The sequence below is a fragment of the Chiloscyllium punctatum genome, chromosome 45 (genome assembly GCF_047496795.1).
Source record: "Chiloscyllium punctatum isolate Juve2018m chromosome 45, sChiPun1.3, whole genome shotgun sequence".
In the NCBI taxonomy this organism is placed as follows: Eukaryota; Metazoa; Chordata; class Chondrichthyes; order Orectolobiformes; family Hemiscylliidae; genus Chiloscyllium; species Chiloscyllium punctatum.
In genome coordinates, this window is record NC_092783.1 from 15,670,723 (window position 1) to 15,692,650 (window position 21,928).

Below are 21,928 nucleotides of genomic sequence, written 5' to 3' on the forward strand. Positions count from 1 at the left end.
ATCTCAGTGACCCTAGCAGACCATAAACTAAGTCTTAGTGAACAGATTATTGTTGTGCAAGTGCCACTTCATAGCATTGTTGATGATCCCATTCGTCACTTTGCTGATGAATGAGTGTGTACGGATGGGTCCCCATTGGACTTGTCCTGCTTTTTTGGACAGAACACACTTGCGCAAGTTTCCACAGTGGTCCAATGGTGAGCTAGGCTTTTTGGAGGACATTAAATAAGTCAGCCACACTACAAATGGATCTGGAGTCACATGTAGCTTACAAGAAGTTAATGATGACAAATTTGGTTCCTGACGTGCATTATTCAATCAGATGGGTTTTTAAGACAATAGTTTCATGCTCACTGTGAGTCTCAGTTTTGATTCCAGATTAATTAACTGCTTTAAAGTGTGTTCACTCACAACAGAATTCCTGAGCACAATTGCTTCCATGTACATTCCCACTCTGGCCAATTAAAGCCCAGCAGTGGCTTCGAGTGCACTCATCTACAGCATGCCTGTGAACAGTCTGCAAATTTGTGCTGCAACACTGCCACTAAACACCACACAGTACTCAAAATATCCCCTACCTAGTGCCCAAAAAACATACAAGAAACCCCAAAAACATACTCCAGCAGTAGGTAACCACAGAACAACACCTCCAATGGGCACCCCAGCGCCCATACATTACAACACTCAGTGGGTACCCAACACCCATAAATCACACCATTCAGTGGGTACCCAACACCCATAAATCACACCATTCAGTGGGTACCCAACACCCATAAATCACACCATTCAGTGGGTACCCAACACCCATAAATCACACCATTCAGTGGGTACCCAACACCCATAAATCACACCATTCAGTGGGTACCCAACACCCATAAATCACACCATTCAGTGGGTACCCAACACCCATAAATCACACCATTCAGTGGGTACCCAACACCCATAAATCACACCATTCAGTGGGTACCCAACACCCATAAATCACACCATTCAGTGGGTACCCAACACCCATAAATCACACCATTCAGTGGGTACCCAACACCCATAAATCACACCATTCAGTGGGTACCCAACACCCATAAATCACACCATTCAGTGGGTACCCAACACCCATAAATCACACCATTCAGTGGGTACCCAACACCCATAAATCACACCATTCAGTGGGTACCCAACACCCATAAATCACACCATTCAGTGGGTACCCAACACCCATAAATCACACCATTCAGTGGGTACCCAACACCCATAAATCACACCATTCAGTGGGTACCCAACACCCATAAATCACACCATTCAGTGGGTACCCAACACCCATAAATCACACCATTCAGTGGGTACCCAACACCCATAAATCACACCATTCAGTGGGTACCCAACACCCATAAATCACACCATTCAGTGGGTACCCAACACCCATAAATCACACTCAGTGGGTTCCCAACACTCATAAATCACACTCAGTGGGTTCCCAACACCCATAAATCACACTCAGTGGGTGCCCAACACCCATAAATCACACTCAGTGGGTGCCCAACACCCATAAATCACACTCAGTGGGTGCCCAACACCCATAAATCACACCATTCAGTGGGTTCCCAACACCCATAAATCACACCATTCAGTGGGTTCCCAACACCCATAAATCACACCATTCAGTGGGTGCCCAACACCCATAAAATCACACCATTCAGCGGGTATCCAACACCCATAAATCACACTCAGTGGGTACCCAACACTCATAAATCACACTCAGTGGGTACCCAACACCCATAAATCACACTCAGTGGGTACCCAACACCCATAAATCACACTCAGTGGGTGCCCAACACCCATAAATCACACTCAGTGGGTGCCCAACACCCATAAAATCACACCATTCAGTGGGTTCCCAACACCCATAAATCACACCATTCAGTGGGTTCCCAACACCCATAAATCACACCATTCAGTGGGTGCCCAACACCCATAAAATCACACCATTCAGCGGGTATCCAACACCCATAAATCACACTCAGTGGGTACCCAACACTCATAAATCACACTCAGTGGGTACCCAACACCCATAAATCACACTCAGTGGGTACCCAACACCCATAAATCACACTCAGTGGGTACCCAACACCCATAAATCACACTCAGTGGGTACCCAACACCCATAAATCACACTCAGTGGGTACCCAACACCCATAAAATCACACCATTCAGTGGGTACCCAACACCCATAAATCACACCATTCAGTGGGTACCCAACACCCATAAATCACACCATTCAGTGGGTACCCAACACCCATAAAATCACACCATTCAGTGGGTACCCAACACCCATAAAATCACACCATTCAGTGGGTACCCAACACCCATAAATCACACCATTCAGTGGGTACCCAACACCCATAAATCACACCATTCAGTGGGTACCCAACACCCATAAATCACACCATTCAGCGAGTACCCAACACCCATAAATCACACTCAGCGGGTACCCAACACTCATAAATCACACTCAGTGGGTACCCAACACCCATAAATCACACTCAGTGGGTACCCAACACCCATAAATCACACTCTGTGGGTACCCAACACCCATAAATCACACTCAGTGGGTACCCAACACCCATAAATCACACTCAGTGGGTACCCAACACCCATAAATCACACTCAGTGGGTACCCAACACCCATAAATCACACTCAGTGGGTACCCAACACCCATAAATCACACTCAGTGGGTACCCAACACCCATAAATCACACCATTCAGTTCTCCCAACCCCCAAGAGGCAGCACCTTTGGGTGTGTGCAGGCCGCTTGTCCGTCACCCTCAGATGAAAATTGATAAGGGCTACTTTACAATCACTTGAATATTTCTTTCGGACCAGAAGTCTGGGAGGTGTGGTAACGTTAAAATTAACAGCCGATCTCCTGGGTTCCCAACTCACTTTAACCGTCACGGAATTCAAAAACGGAGATCCTCATTAACCGCCAATGCGCGCGGGCTGCCCTGTGTTTGACTGACACCTGCACTGACCACTCAGCCTGGACCCCTGCGGAACATGCCCAATCAGAGACATTGTGGGCGGAACTACAACCGAATTCATGCGGAGGTTCCTATTTGAGCGCAGCGTCGACATCAGCGCCCCCTGTTCTGGAGGACTTAGCAAAAGCCGGTACTGCACATAAGTTGAAATGTGTGGTGCTGGAAAAGCACAGCAGGTTTGGCAGCATCCTCAGAGCAGGAGAATCAACGTTTCAGGCATAAGCCCTTCATCTGGAATAGGGGGGGTGGTGTTGCTGGGAGGCTGAACTGGGGAACAAGCTAAGCTGAACTTCAAACCTCAAAGTCGCAAACGTATGGTGTTGACACTGGTTGCAGAAAATAGCAAAATATTCTACTCCACAGAAACATTCAAGTCGCCTGTACCTGTGTTTTTTAAGCTGTTTACCTATTCATTACTTATCTATGTGTGGGATATAGGTAAATTAATGTTACTTCTGCCATTCTGCAATTCCATTTTACAAAGTAAAATGAACTCACACCAGTGTGTAATTGTTTTAGCCACGAGCTGAGTCAACAAGAATGGAAACGATGTGGAGGAAATATATAATTGTTTTTGTATTAGCTAAAACTGTATGTCAGAATGAAATGTGACTGCAAAACAATGGTAGACATTACGGGCAAGTAGATAAGATGTTGTGAGGGGATGAAGTTAAGCTAGATACGCCTGTACAAACAGTAGGTATAAACATCTGTTTCCCACTTTTACAGAGACAGAGGAACAAACCCCAATTAAAAGGGTCGTGGGGATCAGAACAGCCTCAGGAAAGGCACAGATTGAGGGGGTAGATAATGATGAAGAAAGAATATGCCTAACAATGACCTACAGCAGGATGAGGTCAAACAGCCTTGTGAGGCCAGAAATAAGCATTTTGTCACAGACAATGCCAGATAAGGCAAGAGATAAACAGGGGCAATGGGGCCAGTCTTAGGGAAGTGGAAGATGTAAACAGGGGAGGAGCAGTGTAAAACAAAAGAAATCAAATTATTTAACTGTTGTGTATGAATTGAATTTGGTGTGTATGTCCTCTGCCTTATAGACACTGGACATCATACCCACTTGCAAGTGTAAAATAAATGACACTACTGATTCAGATCTTGTCTCGGACTGAAATTATTGAAGTTAGTGGGCTTTGTTTCTCACATATGCTAATTAACTCTGTGATCTGCCTGTAATATTCGCAAGATAAAGCTTTTCACTGTGACTTGGTACACGTGACAATAAATTTAATTCAATCTGCACTGGAATGAAGCTGTCGAGGTGCTGGAAAAGCACAGTGGGTCAGGCCACATCTGAAGGGCAGGAAAATCGACGTTTCATGCATGCACCCTTCATCAGGAATCTCCAGCATCTGCAGTCCTCACTTTCTCCTCCTAAAATAATGCGACTGAATTTTTAAAAAAATATTACGTGGAAGTGATAACCTGTTGGATCAGAACCTGGTCTCGGATGCTGCCTGACCCACTGTGCTTTTCCAGCACCACACTCTTTAACTATAACCTGGTGTTGTGTGATTTTTAACTTTGTCCACCCCAACACTGGCTCCTCCAAATTAAAACTTTCAAAGTAAAGGATTTGCCTGAGAAGACAAGTAGCTTAGTCACATTAAGTTTCCCTAACTCAGTTGGCCTGCTCTCCATACCATAAACATCTGACTCCTGTGTGGTACTTGCAGTTCAGTATTTTCAACCAGAAGAGAAAATGCTGGAAAATCTCAGCAGCTCTGGCAGCATCTGGAAGGAGAAAAAAGAGCTGATGTTTCGAATCTAACTGACCCTTTGTCAAAGCTTTGTCTGCAGTAATTTGCTTTTATCTAGTATTTTCAAGATGTGCAAATGAACCACTGAACAATAGCTAATCAGGAAGTATTTCTCCACAGGACTCTCCTGAACTTCTCGCCTAAGGCGTGGTGATACTCAGGGCAAATTCTCTTTTGAGAGAACAGCCTGTAGTTTGGTAGGACTATGGTGACTTTATTTCTTGACAGTTTCAATTTAGTAACATGGGTGAAAATACCTGCTTTTAAATAACACATCAACACTATATGAAACAATGGACATGCAATGTCTTCCATAACAAAGTAGGCTGTTAGCAGTCACTCAACAACAACAGCAGGTACTTACAGACCATCTGTAATGTAAAAGAAAACTCCCAAGGTATTTTCACAGAAAGCGATATTAGGCAGATAGATGACCAAAAACTTGGGCAAAGAGTCTTTTTTTTGATTTGGAGGTGCTAGTGTTGGACTACGGTGGACAAAGTTAAAAACTCACACAATAACAGGTTATACTCCAACAGATTTATTTGGAAGCACTAGCTTTCGGAGCACTGCTCCTTCATTAGGTGATTGTGGATCGTTAAGGCACAGAATTTATACCAAACATTTACAGTGTGATGCAAGTGAAATCATATATTGAAAAAGACCTGGAATGTTTAAGTCTGTCATCTTTTAGAATGACCATGTTGGTTCCAGTTTTTTCATATGTAAATTCCAGAACTTTTTTTAAAGCTACATTTGCAAGTGAACTTTAACAATAGGTGCCATGTCAACTCTAATACTGCTTTGAAGATGTGAGGTGCCCCGTGTGGGGCTGTCTGTGCCCCAGTGTTCAGACTCATTCAATTTCTAAAAAATGGATTAACAGAATCTTACATGAATTCATACAGTTTTAAGCAAAGTAAAATGTAATTCTGCAACTACAAATTCACCCCACAAAATTTGTGTGTATGGGTGTGTGTGGGGAGGTATGATTGCGCACACACACACTCCTACAGACCCTTACACTCAAGCAGACCATACACAAGCTTTCTCTCATAAACTCACACATGCACCCTCCCACAGATGTATACCATTTTACACTCACACACGTATACAGATACACACTCTCTCACAGACACTCATACCGCGCCGCCCCTCCACACACACACACATATATAAGTTTGTGAGGTGAATAGGAAAAGAAAAAGGAGAGTTGAGATTTTTGGAGGAAATTCAAGACTTTAGGAGAAAGGCTGGTAAAGGCACACCCTCCTACTTTGCAGTACCACCCATGAAGAATGGTTTCTTAGATTAATTAGTAACATGCAATGTAAACACGGTATGACTCAAAAAGGAAACTATATTAACATGAATTTGACATGGGAAGCATATAACCGAACACTGCAACCAAGAATTCCCATCTATTAAACACATATACATAAACCTTCATTGTTGTTGAACCCCCTAGCTAAAATCATTGTGGGAGCCCCTTTGTACCACAAACAGCAGCAACTTCAGGAGGTAAGGGACCATCACCTTCTCATGGGAAACAATGGATGGGCAACAAATGCCAGTATTGCAAATGATACATAAACTTAAGTTTGAGGTTATAAACTATTATTTTCCATAAACTTGGTAGATGCCAAGGCCCCCAACTGGTAATTTGAATCCTGCTGTAATGTTAATAGCCCTTCTACACTCTTTGCAGTCTCACTGCATCTCATTCCAATGCTGCTGATATCACTGTGAGGTATTGTACTGAGATATTGTGTTATAGGTTATCTTTGGTATAAAAGTGGTGCACTGAGAACAACCTGGCTCTCAATGCCAGCAAAACCAAGGAACTCATTATTGACTTTTGGCAGGATGTTACTCATGCCCCCTGACACATTAACAGCACAGAGGTGGAATAAGTGGAACGTGTCAAGCTCCTGGGAGTGGTCATCCACAACAAGCTTTCTTGAACTCTTCATGTGGACACACTGGTTACAAAGGCCCAACAATGTCTGTTCTTCATCAGGCAGCTGAGGAAATTTGGCATGATGGTGAATACCCTTGCCAACTTTTATCGGTGTGCCATCAAAAACATTGTTTCTGGATATATCACTCCCTGGTATGGCAACTGTACCATTCAAGATCGGAGATGATTGCAGAGAGTGGTGAACTCAGACCGGACAAAAAACACAAAGGCAAACCGCCCATACATCGAATCTACCTACCAGGCCTGCATTCTCAAAGATCCATCCTACCCTGGCAATGTTTTTCTACAATCTCTACATCGAGAAGAAGGTACAGAAGCCTGAACACATGCACTCCCCAGTTTCAAAACAGTTTCTACCCTACTGTTGTTAGAATACTGAATGGATTCACAAACGCTTAACATCCACCTGTACCTGTGTTTTTGTTTTTGCCGCTGTTTACCTATCATTTACTTATCTATGCTATGTGATCTGCCTGTATTGCTTGCAAGGTAAAAACAATGACTGCAGATGCTGGAAACCAGATTCTGGAGTAGAGTGGTGCTGGAAAAGCACAACAGTTCAGGGAGCATCCGAGCAGCAGGAAACTCAACGTTTCGGGCAATGAAGGGCTTTTGCACGAAAAACACCGATTTTCCTGCTCCTCGGATGCTGCCTGAACTGCTGTGCTTTTCCAGCATCACTCTACTCCAGTATTGCTTGCAAGACAAAGCTTTTCACTGTGCCTTGGTACACGTGACAATAAATTCAATTCAATTCCATTCTTTATTAACTCACTCACCAGATCACTATATTCATTAATATTAAGTTCCTGTTCATTCATTCATAACCCTTTACTAACTCATTAGTTACTATAATAAGATTTCATTCATTCATTCATACAACCACGATTCTGTAGTATATTTTACGATCCAAATTTAAAACAACCCTTTCTAATCAAAACAGCCCTTTCAAACCTATTACTGCATTTTCACACCTTATCAACCTTTGCTAAAAGCAGTGTTTACCTCTGAATAAGTGTAGCATACACAAAAATACCACCACCATCAAGTCGACACAAAACATTATAATATTAATCAAACCCTTACTTCCCATCTTCTGGACCTGAATAGATTCCCAAATTAGTAAGTATCTGTTAAATGCTTCCATGAAATTGCATGAATGAATGAATTCATACCGGCAAATAGTAAATAAAGCCCACAACCCAGCTGCAGTAATAAGTTTATTCTTTCATCAGTACAGGAACATTGTTTTTCACTTAATTTGAGCATTTAGCCTTAGTATTTTTACGGATTTTTTCTAATTTAAAAGAGAAAAGGAGTAACACCTCCTAATTATGCAAGCAGACCGGACAGACATTCTTAATCCCATCAGAAGTAGCACATTTTAACCCATCTCCTGTCTCCCAGGACAGAAGCCTTTGCTATAGATAAAACAACATAACACCATAGTAATATAATCTTAATATATGGAAGAACTGTGCATAAAGGGGCTTTTGTAAGAACAGTATTTCGGGATTCTATCGCTGCCTCGACCTTGTGCTGTGACTGCTGAATAAAAGAGGCTATTTTCACCACTCACCAATTGTGGTCCTTATTTGAACACAACTGTCAGGATCCATAAAAATATTGCTAGCATCCCTGAGCCATCTGTCAAAGACATTGCTGCATCTTGAACTATTACATGTCTGCCAGCGGTTCAGGCCCATTTCCAGCTTCACCAGCCTCACCAAGTTAGCAAATGAAATCATAAAAACTTTTCTTTCATCAATAAAGATATAATCTCATTTTCTGTTTACTTCTGAAGTGTGAGAGTCACTGGCAAGATAAGACTTATTGCCTATTGTTAATGACCCTCAGAAGGCAGTGGAGTAACACCTTCTTGAGCCGATGTGTTGAAGCTACACCCACAGCATTAGTTTTATTCTTATTCAACTGAAACGTAGTGGCTTTATAATTCCTTCTCTACATAAGCTGCCGGACCTGCTATTTCAACATTTTCTGCTTCAATATGGGTGCTAGCCTTGATGTGTGGGACATTCTTTGTACCAGTTCAACTTCCCCCACCTTTTCCCAATACATTAATATCTGTGTTGATGCCTATTCTGGTCACCTGAATTGAGAAAATGTCATAAAATTTACTTCCAATTTCCACTCTTCCCTTTCCTCAGATGGTCTGCTGCCAAAACTTCCCTTCACTAAGACCATAAGACGATAAGAAACTGGAACATGAGTAAGTCATTCGGCCCCTCGAGCCTGCTCCACCACTCAAGTAAAATCATGGCCGATCATTCCTCACGCCCACTTTCCTGCCTAGTTCCTGTAGACCTTGATTCCCCACCCAATCAAAAATGTGTCAGTGTCAGCCTTACGTGTGCACAAGGACGCTGCCTCCAAAGCCTTCTGTAGCAAGGACATCCCAAGACTCATCTGAGTGAAGAAATTCCTCCTCATCTCAGTATTAAATGGGCACCCCTTTATTCTGATACTATGGCCTCTGTTTCTAGACTCTCCCATGAGGGGAAACATTCTCTGAGTAAAGATTGGTTGGGATATCATGGACGAGTTGGACGAAGGGTCTGTTTCTGAGCTGTACATCTCTATGACTCTAATCTATATGTTTCATTGAGATCCCCTCTAATTCCTTGAAATTCCAATGGGTAGACTCCCAACCCGTTTAACCTTTGGTCATAAGATAATCGCTCCATAGCAGGGATCACCTGAATGAACTTTCGTTGAACTGCCTCCAATGCAATAATATCTTTTCAGAAACAAGGGGCTAAAATTGCTCACCATACTCTAAATGTGGTCTCACCAGCACCTTATTCAGTGACAATGTTTCCCTACACTTACAATCCAAACTCCTTGAAATAAGGGCCAAAGTTCCACTAGTCTCCCTGCTTACCTGCTGAACCTGTGAGCTAGTTTTTTTTTTGTTTTGTGCAGGAGTGCCATTAAGTTCCTTTGTGTAGCAGCTTTCTGCAGTTTTTCTCCATTTAAATAATCTTCCAATTTTTTGTTCTCCCTTCCAAAACCCACAACTTCACATTTTCTATATCATATTCCATTTCCTAACTTTTGCTACTTACTTAACCTATTCATATGTCTCTGTTTGTATCCCTTTTCCAACCTGTCTTTCCGTGTATTTTGTATCACCTGCAAATAGGGGGACAGTATATTCACTTCCTTCCCCCAGGACATTAATGTATATTGTCAACAGTTGCTGTCCAAGCACTGATCCCTGTGGAACCCCACTAGTTACAGACTGCCAACCTGGAAAAGAACTCTTTATTCCAACTTGCTGTTTCCCGTCCATTAGCTAATTAGCTCTATTCACGCCAATTTGCCATCTCCAACACGCTGCATTCTTACTTTTATGACTTAAGGCATTGGGAGGTATCTTGTCAGAAGTCTTCTAGAACTCCAAATGCAACACATCTACTGGTTCCCCTCTATCCACTCTAGTTGAGACTCCCTCAAAAACTCTAATAATTTAGTCAGACTCAATTTCCCTTTCATAAAGCCATACTGATTCTGCTCGCTTAAATGATGATGTTCAAAATGTTCTGCTATTACTTCCCTAATAACTAATCCCAGTACTTTGTCAACAATAGTTGTTAGGCTAATTGCCCTATAGTCACCCACCTTTTGACTTCAAATGTCACACTGGCAGTTTTCTAAACCATTGGTACTTCTCCATAATCTAAGGATGTTTTGAAAATTACAACCAATGCATCCACTATCTCTGTAGCTACCTCTTTTAAGATCTGAGGATGCATACTTTCAGGGCCAGGAGATTTATCTGCTTTTTGTCCAGTAATTTTTTTATTTATTCATGGGATGTAGGCTTCATTGACTAGGCCACCATTAATTGCCCACCACTAATTGCCCGGAGGGATATGTAAATGGGACATGTAATAGCTATAAGACCAAGTCAGTGACTAAGAATCCTGCAACAAGTAACTCATCTCCTGTCTCCGCAGTGTATCCACACAACACATGGTAGGCTGCTCTGGAACGTTAGATTGCAAGGAATCCAGGGCAAGCTGGCAAATTGGACACAAAATTGACTTAATGATAGAAAGCAGATGGTAACAGTGGAAGGATGCTTGTCAGATTGGAGGCCTGTGACCAGTGGAGAGCCTCAGGGGTCAGTGCTGGGCCCATTACGATTAATTATCTATATCAATGACTTGGATGACAACGTAGAAGACATGATTAGTAAGTTTGTAGATGGCACTAAAATAGGCAGTATCATGGACAGTGAGGCAGGTTATCAGAAATTGCAGCAGGACTTTGATCAGCTGCGGAAGTGTGCTGAGAAATGGCAAATGGAGTTTAATACAGATAAGTGTATGGTTTTGCATTTTGGACAGTCAAATCAAGATAGGAGTTTCATGGTGAATGGTATGGCCTGAAGGTGTGTAGTGGAACAGAGGGACCTTGGCATTCAGGTTCACAGTTCTCTGAGTCACGGGTAGACAGGGCAGTGAAGACAGCTTTTGGCACACTGGACTTCAAAGGTCAGGGCACTGAGTATAAAAGTTGGGAAGTTATGTTGCAGTTATAAGTCTTGAGTTGCTAGATCTGTTTGAAGTCTGTCCTATTTAGCCTGGTGATGATGTCACACACTGTGATGGAGAATATTCTCTACGTGAAAATGGGACTTCGACTCCACAAGGAATGTGCGGTGGTCACTCTTACTGATATTGTCATAGACAGATTAATCTACAGTCAGCAAATTGTTAAGGATGAGATCAAGTATGTTCCTCCCTCTTGTTGGTTCTCTCAGCACCTGCTGCAGACCTAAGCTAGCAGCGATGTCCTTTAGGATCTGACCAGCTTGATCAGTAATACTTCTAATGAGTCATTTTTGATGGAGGACTTTGAAATTCCCCACCCAGAGTACATTTTGCACCCTTGCCATGCTCAGTGCTTCCTGTAAGTGTTGTTCAACATGGAGGAGTACTGATTCAACAGCCGAGGGAGGAGAGTACATGGTAATTAGGAGGTTTCTTTGCCCATTTTTAACCTAAAGCCACAAGACCTCATGAAGTCCAGAGTCAATGTTGAGGACTGCCAGGGTGACATTTTTCTGAATGTATACCACTGTGCCACTCTGCTGGGTCTGTCTTGCCACTGGGATAGGACAAATCCAGGGATGACGATGGTGGTGTCTGGGTCAGGGATGTTTCTGCAGTTTTTTTTCCAGTGCCTAGGTCAATGCCAGGTGATCCATCTCGTTTTACTTTTATTAGACTTTGTAATGATAAGTACAACTGAATGGCTTGCTCTGCCATTTCAGAATGCAATGGAAAGTCAAGCACATTATTATAAGTCTAGAGTCATATCGAGGCGAGACCAGGTGAGGATAGCAAATTTCGTTCTCCGAAGGGCATTAGTGTTTTTTTGGATTTTTAAAATTGGATTAAAATTGTACCATCTTCTGTGGTGGGATTTGAATGTGAGTCCCAAGTTTCTGGATTAATATTCCAGTGACAATGCCACTAGGCCTTCATCTCCCTGTAATTCTACACAAATCAAAAATTTCAGATCTACTTCCTGAATCATCCAATTCAGTGTTCATGTGCAACCAATGCATTTTTCCTTTTTTCACCTCAAACATTTCTCTTGAGCAGGCATTACGACACGGGGTAAACCCCTCTGCTAATTTAGACCAGCAACACAGAAAAGATTTGTCCCATACTGTAATCTGTTAAAATTTGAGAGGCAAAGAACTATCCCAAAAGCCACTATTTAGTGTAAAAATTAACAATTTTTTCTTTACATCTAACAGAGAATAATTAACTAACAACTATTTACAACTCCTGACTCTTTTACCAATCTTTTACCTTCCTCTCTACAATACGAGACTGATAAATATCCCGATTATGATTTACAAAACAAAAATCATGTTTGAAAACCCATCAGCTTTGCCTAGTGTCCTCTTCTAGATTTTCCTCTGTCTTCTTTTCTTCTTCTTAGGGATTCTGCTTCACAGTCCTTTGATAGATAAAGGTACTTTTCAGAGAACAGATCTTTCTGCAAGCAGTCTCTCTAGTTGTTGGTGCTAGCTGCTCTTTGCTGCTCCAGGTAACTGTTCATAATGTTTGATATTTATACTCCAAAACATCAGATCATTTCATTGGTTTAGTGTTGTCAACACATTATTTTTTCAAATTCGATTCAATTTTGGTAACTTGGGGCATAATTTAAACTGATTGGCCAAATTCAGATTTGTTGTTGTATCCTGGCAACACAGCTCTTCGCTAATTATTTCAATCCACTGCTCCATTGTTACCTTGTTCTGGATTCTTTGTCCTTCTCTAAGTCCTTTCTAGCTTTTCAATTCTGTTAAAGTATAATACCTCTATACCTTCATAACAGCGGGCAAAGTATACTCCATCACAAGACTGAAAGTGTGCATTTATTTGAGCATATACATGAATTACATCAACATATTTGGCTACACACCAATTCCAACCATATCCAAATGTTTTCATATGACAATAAAATGTAGGAGCAGAATTAGGCGATTCAGCCCATCACGTCTGCTCCCACCATTCATTCATGGCTGACATGTTTCTCAAACCCATTCTCTCACTTTCCCCCACAACCCTTGATCCCCATACCAATCAAGAATTTACCTACCTCCGTCCTAAATATATCAATGGTTTGGACTCCAGAGCCTTCTGTGGCAACAAGTTCCATTGATTCACCATCTTCTGGTTGAAGATGTTCCTCATCTGAATTCTGAGGGGTCAATCCTTCACTTTGAGAAGCCGTGCCCTTAGGTCCTAGTCTCTCCTATTAGTGGAAACACTTTCTCCACATCTAATCTATCCAGGCCTCTAAGTATTTTGTATGTTTCAATCAGACTCTCCTCATCTTTCTAAACTCCATCAAGTGTTAGACGCACAATCCTCAACCACTCCTCATATGATAAGGTCTTCATCCCAGGATCATTTTTACAAACTGTCCAATGCCAGCACATCCTTGGATAAGACCCATTACTTTCTCAGGCTCAAGATGATGGTGATTTGTGATGTCCATGTTGCAGAGTTGTTCAGTGTTCTATCTATCTATGATGGATTTTATGTGAAAGATTCAATCAAGTGCAACAAGTGTTAAGAACTGCAGACTAAACAAACATCAAGTTTGATCTTGCCCACAATCCAAACACAAAGGAATTGGAAGTATTTGTTCTCTTCCAAGCCCAGTGTACTGGCATTGACTCTACTCCCAATACCAATGCCTGGTTAAGAACAGCACAGACTGGGAATAGAACATTGGCCCTTGGTGAACTGGAGTTGTCAATGGGTAGTGAATACATCAACTGATGACTGACGATTCCAGAAGTTTTGTTACGCCTTCCTATTGTCCTGAAATAGTAATGGTTCACTGTCACAAATGGTAATGGCCTCATCTGACCTTGATGCTGCACCCTGTGATACATTTTCTATTTCGTAAGGAAAATAGAAGGCAAAAGGTCCATTAAACTGCACTGGGTGACCTGTCATGGAAAAGCAGGGATTCACAAACAGTCATTGCACAGTATCAGAAAAGGAGATCTTGTTGCACTGTTGGCATATTACTGGGAGCTATTGAATAGCCATGATTGTGAGCTGACACCAGCAAAAAAAGAGAGAAAACAGGGGAAAAATTTTTATAAGGAGCAAAGCAGTCTTTGCCTGAAGAAAATGGCACGTTTTTCAGCAAGAAACAAAGTCACAAATGTAGAGCCAGTCAATTCTGGATCAACAAATAGTAAATGTGTTCCTCTTGTCGCTTATTAAACATGATGGCAAATTGCCAAGGTCTCAACCAACTTTATATGGCAATGCGAGAATCACATGAACAGCCCTGCTATTGGCAAATGATGGATTCCCATTCCTGTCTAAGTAATCATCATTTGCAGAAAATGCTGTATTGAAATTTTTAAGGAAGTAAGAATTAGTTTCTTCTGCTCAGAAGAAACCAGCTACTGCTCCACATCGACAAACATCTCTGAAGTCTCAAAGAACTTAACAGCCTCTTTGAATGCCACAGCTGGTTTGCCAAGTCCATAAAACCTTCTGCCAACAAAGATACGGTGCTCTGGAGAAAATAAGTTGGAATCATGGAGTCAACCAGATGTTTCTGCCTGGAAGAGAATGAAAGCAATGAGAATGCATAGGGGATATTGACCACTATCCCTCCCCCAAAATATGTGGAATATGTCAAAGGAGGAAAGATTGTTCGCAGTGAGAAGCAAAATAAAGTACGTTTGTTCAAAATCTAAACTCAGCAGAACCAATGCAATGCCCGGCTCAACAGAATGCCCAATGATGACAAAGAATGTCAAACCTAACCAGGGACAAACTGAGCCTAAACTCAAGCCCTGTCCCACAGAAAAATAAGACAGCTAGGAAGGCAGTCCCAAGGCCCCTTTCTCAGATCAGAAAAGCAGGTGCTGAGGATGGAGATGAAAACTGTAAGAATAAGTGTTTCCATTGTTACAGCATGGGGCACCTTCATTCAGAATGCTGAAAATTGCAAGGGAATCCAACAGGAATTTTGCTCTTTTGCTTGAGAAGGATCTAGTTTAGTCTCCACAGAGTTCAATATTTGACAAATTGCGATTAAGCTGAATAAGTGGCAGGTATATCCCAGTTCAACTGCACTTCATGCAGTGTGAGACAGCTTATCAGGAGCACTAGTAATAGGAGTCGTGAAGAAATTACCTGTGTACAGAGTGAGCTTATCCCTTGGCAATGATTTGGCTGGAGTTAATGTTACTTCTCAGTCCATAATCACAGAAACCCCAAAGCAGGTTTAAAGGGATAGAACAGTTACAGGGACTTCCATGATTAAGACTGCACCCTTTAACAAGCTCCCATGGATTGTCCTTCATACCCTTTCCTACCACATAGTTACTGCTAGGGATTCTGTAAACAACTCCCAGATGTGATCTCTGACTATATTGATCCTCAACTCTACCCAGATTGCTTCAATATCCTGGTTTCCTAAATTCTGTAATGCTAATATCATCTTTAATTATCGGAGTCACTCTTCCAACCTTTCCTAACTTCCCATCCTTCCATAATGTTGCATACCTTTCAATATTCAGGTCCCAATGTCAGTTATCCTGTGGCCAATATTTCAATTTGTACTATTATTTCATCTGGTTTGTTTGGATTGCCATTCAAATAATATAGTGTCTTAAACTTTGGCCTTTTACTATTTTTGGAACTTGTAGACTATATTGATGATTTTCTCTTCGATCTGCACTCTTTCTCTCTTCCTGTTGGTGTCTGCTTCAATCTGGCCCCTTTAATACCATTCAGTTGAGTGGGAGGACATTGTGTTGGACCACAACCAGCAATGAAAGCAGGAACATCAATCCAGGCTTATAATTATGGATACAATAATCCAATTTCTGAAAGCTATTCCTTTGAGGACAATTATCTAAGAAGGGCTATAATATTAAGTTCAGCGATTTTAGGAAATATTGGTTAATGAGTGCAGTGGAGGTGTTGGCCAATTCAGTGGCAAATTCTAATTAGGATGAAGAAATTATTGTTTTGTTTGGAACAAGGATAAAAGTGCTGAAGCTGAAGGCCTAATCCAGGAATGTGGAATTTTTATGTCAATGCCATAAAAAAAGATGGCCAACAATGTTTTTCATTTAGACGAATATGAAACAAGTAGTCAGTACCCTTTTGCAGATTAATCTATAACGTGATTTAAGTATTGATGGTGGTTCACAGGACATTGTATTTTTGCAATATGTGTCAAAAACCAAGGAAATATAAGTAAATTGTGCAATTAAATCTCAGAGGCGAAGGGAATGAATGTTTGTGCGCAGGTGCCAATCGAGTGGGCTGCTTTGTCCTAGATGATTAGAGACAAAAAATCTGCAGATGCTGGAATCCAAAGTAGCCAGGAGGCCTGTCCTGAAGAATGAGTCCTGAAGAAGGGTTACAAAAGAAATGTTGACTTCTACACCTCCTGCTGGCTGGCTTGCTGTGTTCTTCCAGCCTCCTCCATGTCTTGGATCCTGTCAAGCTTCTTGAGTGTTACTGGAGCTGCACCCATCCAAGGGAATATTCCATCACACTCCTGACTTGGGCCTTGAAGATGGTGGAAAGGTTTGGGGAGTCATTGCAGGATTCCATTGTCTGTTCCAGTCTGAGGAGGTCGACATTAATAAACCATTGTGACAGAAAAACAACCATAAGTTGTAAGTAGAAAAATGGACCTGAAGTGTGGGGAAATGTTTTTAGTTCATACATTAGGGATTACTTCATTGAAACTAGAATGCTGGATCATTTACTTGAGTTTGAATTAGACAAGAATCCAATGACTCTAATCCAAGAGCATCGATACACCTTGGGACCAAAGTTAAATCAATGTAATTTTAGACACTGATACAAAGGAATTCACTGCAGAAGCAAATTACTTTTTCTTTCTCTTGTTTTCAGTGAATATTTGAGATATGGATACTGTTATTGTCCTAGCCTTATGCTATTTTTACTTGGAGGAAGAGACAGTTAAGATATTTCTTTTCTTTCTGAGAAATACTTGATGTTGGAAAGTTTAAGACTCAAAATACAAGATTGTTCAGATGGAGGCAATGATTCTACTATTCAAAGTGAAAATTGTTCACATTGCAGGTAATGGTAACATGATCAGAGATGCCTTGTTCCGAATGCAAAATGATAAAATAAATTGAGGGTTTAAGATATTATTCTATTAGGCTTGCATAAGAAGACAATAAGGACAAATTCTCAATAGGGAGCATATGTGTGCAAACAATTTTGTGTCAATATCAAAGAATTGAAATAAAATGAAAGAAAACAACTCATCAAATTTGCATTGTCCAGAATGGTGCGATTGAACCTTATTTTCTTTTCCCTTTCTATCCTTAATATTCATGTCTTACTGCTGTTCTGTGCTTGTCTATTTTTGACAGAAGGAATTTAAAAGGGGTACAATTAAGTTATTTGTAGACAATTTCTTTGTAAGAAGTAAATATTTTCTTATTAAGTGCAGAATTTTCTATTAATTTGAGCTTTTTCTATTAACCTGTCAGTCAGGTAAATTGGAGACATTGACCAAATCATTTCATATTTGTGATGACTCTGGGAACAGTGAGGCTTGATTTCCAGTGTATTACCCCAGTGAATCATGACAGGAGTCAAAGGTTTCTTGTTTGCGCAAGTGTAATGAAAGGAAGAGGATCAGTTAACATTCAGCCAACAAGGGAAATGGAGTGCTTGGCACTTTAAATGAGGAAGGAGCAAGGGAACAGGCTAATGACCTACCCTAGTGGAAATACAGAAGGGGAGAAAGCAGTAGCAGTGGTTGAATGAATAATCCAAAGCTAATGGCACAGGTTTCTGTGATATAATAATTGATAGATAAAGCAGCTCATGATACAGTGATAGTGTCTCTAACACCTGGACCAAGAGGCATAGGTTCAAGTCCCACCTACCCGGGAGCTGTATAATAACATTTCTGACCAGGCTAATGAGAAAAATCAGTTAAATTAAATAAAAAGCAGTTCTTGTGATGAAATGGTAATGCACCTACTCCTGGACTGAGAGGACCAGGTTTAAGTCCCATTTGCTCCAGTGTAAAGTAATAACATCTCTGAATGGGTTAATTAGAAAAATAATTATTAAAAAGCTGTTCTTTTTCCAGTCTTTGATTGTCCATAATTTGTAGATCGTTTTCTCTCTCTCCCTACCACACATAGGTGCAGCTATATTTGAATGAGATGTGAGAGGGAGGGAGAGAGAGAGCAGTTGATTCTTACACATACAAATTCCTCCTCTCCTGTTTCTCCTCTGCTGAAAGCACTGACTCATGTTGACTCCAACATCATTATATTTTGATGACACAGCATTACCCTTTGGTCATTGGTCACTTGGGTGTTTCCTTTCTTCTTGGTGGTGGATTACAAATAACGATTTAAACACCTGTTTTCCTTCACTGTGTTCTACACCTGCACAAACATAGAGTCATAGAGATGTACAGCATGGAAGCAGACCCTTCGGTCCAACCTGTCCATGCTGACCAGATATCTCAACCCAATCTAGTCCCACCCGCCAGCACCCGGTCCATATCCCTCCAAACCCTTCCTATTCATATACACATCCAAATACCTCTTAAATGTTGCAATTGTACCAGACTCCACCACTTTCTCTGGCAGCTCATTCCATACACGTACCACCCTCTGTGTGAAAAGGTTGCCCCTCAGGTCTCTTTTATATCTTTCCCCTCTCATACTAAATCTACGCCCTCTAGTTCTGGACTCCCCTACCCCCAGGGAGATGACTTTGCCTATTTACCCTATCCATGCCCCTCATAATTTTGTAACCCTCTATAAGGTCACCCCTCAGCCTCTGACACTCCAGGGAAAACAGCCCCAGCCTGTTCAGCCTCTCCCTGTAGCTCAAATCCTCCAACCCTGGCAACATCCTTGTAAATCTTTTCTGAACCCTTTCAAGTTTCACAACATCTTTCCAATAGGAAGAAGATCAGAATTGCACGCAATATTCCAACAGTGGCCTCACCAATGTCCTGTACAGCTGCAACATGACCTCCCAACTCCTGTACTCAATACTTTGACCAATAATGGAAAGCATACCAAACGCCTTCTTCACTATCCTATCCACCTGTAACTCCACTTTCAAGGAGCTATGAACCTGCACTCCAAGATCTCTTTGTTCAGCAACACTCCCTAGGACCTTACCATTAAGTGTAAATGTCCTGCTAAGATTTGCTTTCCCAAAATGCAGCACCTCACATTTATCTGAATTAAACACCATCTGCCACTTCTCAGCCCATTGGCCCATCTGGTCAAGATCCTGTTGTAATCTGAGGTAACCCTCTTCGCTGTCCACTACACCTCCAATTTTGGTGTCATCTGCAAACTTACTAATTAGCAACCAGAAATGCACCTGGTGCAGAGAGGGGAGGATAGGTCAGAGGACCTCCTTGTGGGACTGCTCCTGGGCCTGGTCAAACTGGCCATAAACAGGTCCAGGCAGCGGTCTGAGGAGGAGGTTGTTATGACCGATTGCCTGCCCCTCTTCTGTGGTTACATTCGAGCCCGGGTGTCACTGGAGAAGGAGCACACGGTGTCTCCCAACACCCTTGAGCTGTTCAGGGAGAGGTGGGCACCGCAGGGAGTGGAGTGTTTTATTTCCTGCTCCAACTCTATCTTGATTTAATCGCTGCCCCTCTCTTCACTTTTTTTGATCACTCAGCATTGCCCTTTGATGTGAAGGGCACTGCTTGTCACTGGCCGCTTGGGTGTTTCCTTTCTTCCTGGTGGTGGAACAGAAATAAAGATTTTAACACCTGTTATTCTTCACTGTGTCCTACACCTGTATACAGATGCTGCGGAAAAATATGCACTACTGCAGTTAGGCAGTAGTGTGGGGATAAGGAAAAAAAAAGAAAAAAATATAACCAGGACATTTAGAATCTTCTTCGTTTAGGGGATTGATTCTGAGCTTGGTGGTGCCACATTCAGTGTGTTCCTGCTGGGACTAAGGGGGAGAGTTTCTTTGTTCTTTCCTGTTGTCTCTGGAAGATACTTGTTTCTTTTTTGGGCTTCTTTATTGTTTTTTGTGTTTGTTTCTTTCTTTATTTTGAGCTGTGCTCAGCTGCATAGGCAGCCACCATCACTGCTGCTGCTGCTGCAGCTTGGGCCTTCTCCCTCTGCTGCAGCCTGGGGCTTGCCTACAACTGAACTCTGTTGCTGGCGCCCAGGGCCTGTCTCAACTGCTGCTGCCTGGGGCCCCATCCAGGCTTAAGGACCATTGCTGTTGCCTGTGGCCTGCCTCCACAGCAGCTGCCTGAGCCTTGCCAACACCTGGGACTGTTGTTGCTGTTACTGCCTGGGCCTAACCTCTCTGCTGCTGCCAGGGCCAAGACACCCAGCACTGTTGCTGCTACAGCCCCAAGCTCCTTGTCGTGACCACCTTCGACTGAGGAGCACACAGAGGAAGGAACACAAAGGCCACACAGCAGCCCACTATGGCAAGCCCAAAAGCAGCAAGCCCTAGCCATACCTATGCCAGTGTAGTCGCTGCCTTGGGCTCAACTGCTCCAGGCCCAGCTACAACCCCAACCCACTCCAGGCACCTGACCAAACGCCTGGGGGTGAAGGTTTATCCCCATCCCAACAAGACTCTTGAGGCCTACAATAAGGCCATGGCTCATGTGGTCAGCCCACTGGGCATTGTTGCTGCAACCCGAATGTACGGGAAAACCGTATTCTTCCTTCAGACCGAGCAAGTGGTCCATGTGGCCATGCAGAAGGGGCTCACTGTGGGTGGGTGATACTTACCTCTCCACCCATGGGAGGTCACAGCCCAAAGGGTCACGATCTCTAATATCCCGCCCTTTATTGCCAGCGAGCTCCTTCTCCCCACCTTCAAACACTGGGGGAGATCCGGTTGGGTGTCCAAGCGCTCTTGATCATTATGAAGGATCCTGCCCTCAGATACGTCTACTCCTTCCAGCGCCAGGTGTTTATTTGACTGGCCTGGGAGGAAGTCACTGAGGGCTCCTTTACCGTCCTCCACGAGGGTGCAGCCTTCCACGTCTTCTAGATGGTGGATGGCATGCGGTGCCACCTGTGTCATGACGTGGGGCATATAAGAAAGAACTGCCCTACCTAGAAGGCTGCCCAGCCCACACCGGTAGCCATGGGTGCCACTGCACCCATACCCCCTCCCCCTCAGCCCAAGATACCACCAAAAGGCCTGTCAGTATGGCCTAAGACTGGGGCTACTAGTGGGCTGGCCCCTGGCAATAAGAGTCTGGCCAGAAAGAAGACACAGAAAAAGGCTAAACATACCAAGCCCGCCTCCGTGGAAGTAACCCCATCCCCTCCCCCGGGATCTGTCTTCTGTCCCCACCACTCCAACATGAAAATGCCCTTGTGGAAGCGCTAGCGTCACCCTGGCGCGCGAACCCTGAGTCCCAAATATCCGACCCCACACCGAATGTACCCCACCCTATTGCAGTGAACCCTGGGACCCCCGTGCCTGACCCACACCCTGAAACACCTGGCCCTGGCATGACCCGACCTCTGGGCACTCCAGGAAGGAGTGTACTGAGGAGGTTACCGCCGGT

At 42.8% G+C, this 21,928-nt stretch overlaps 1 protein-coding gene across 4 annotated transcripts in view; it reads right to left on the reverse strand.

Moving 5' to 3' along the window:
* Positions 1–21,928, reverse strand: part of LOC140467183 (5' exonuclease Apollo-like) — a 191,327-nt gene that overhangs the window by 30,120 nt on the left and 139,279 nt on the right. For 2 of the 4 annotated variants that reach the window (XM_072563356.1, XM_072563354.1), the window contains exon 1: positions 2,788–3,006. The exons of 1 other annotated variant lie outside the window; for it this stretch is intronic. The gene's annotated coding sequence lies outside the window, so the exon portion shown is untranslated. Of the gene's footprint in view, positions 1–2,787; positions 3,018–21,928 lie in introns of those variants that run through there. One more of the 4 variants, XM_072563355.1, reaches the window with a different exon arrangement.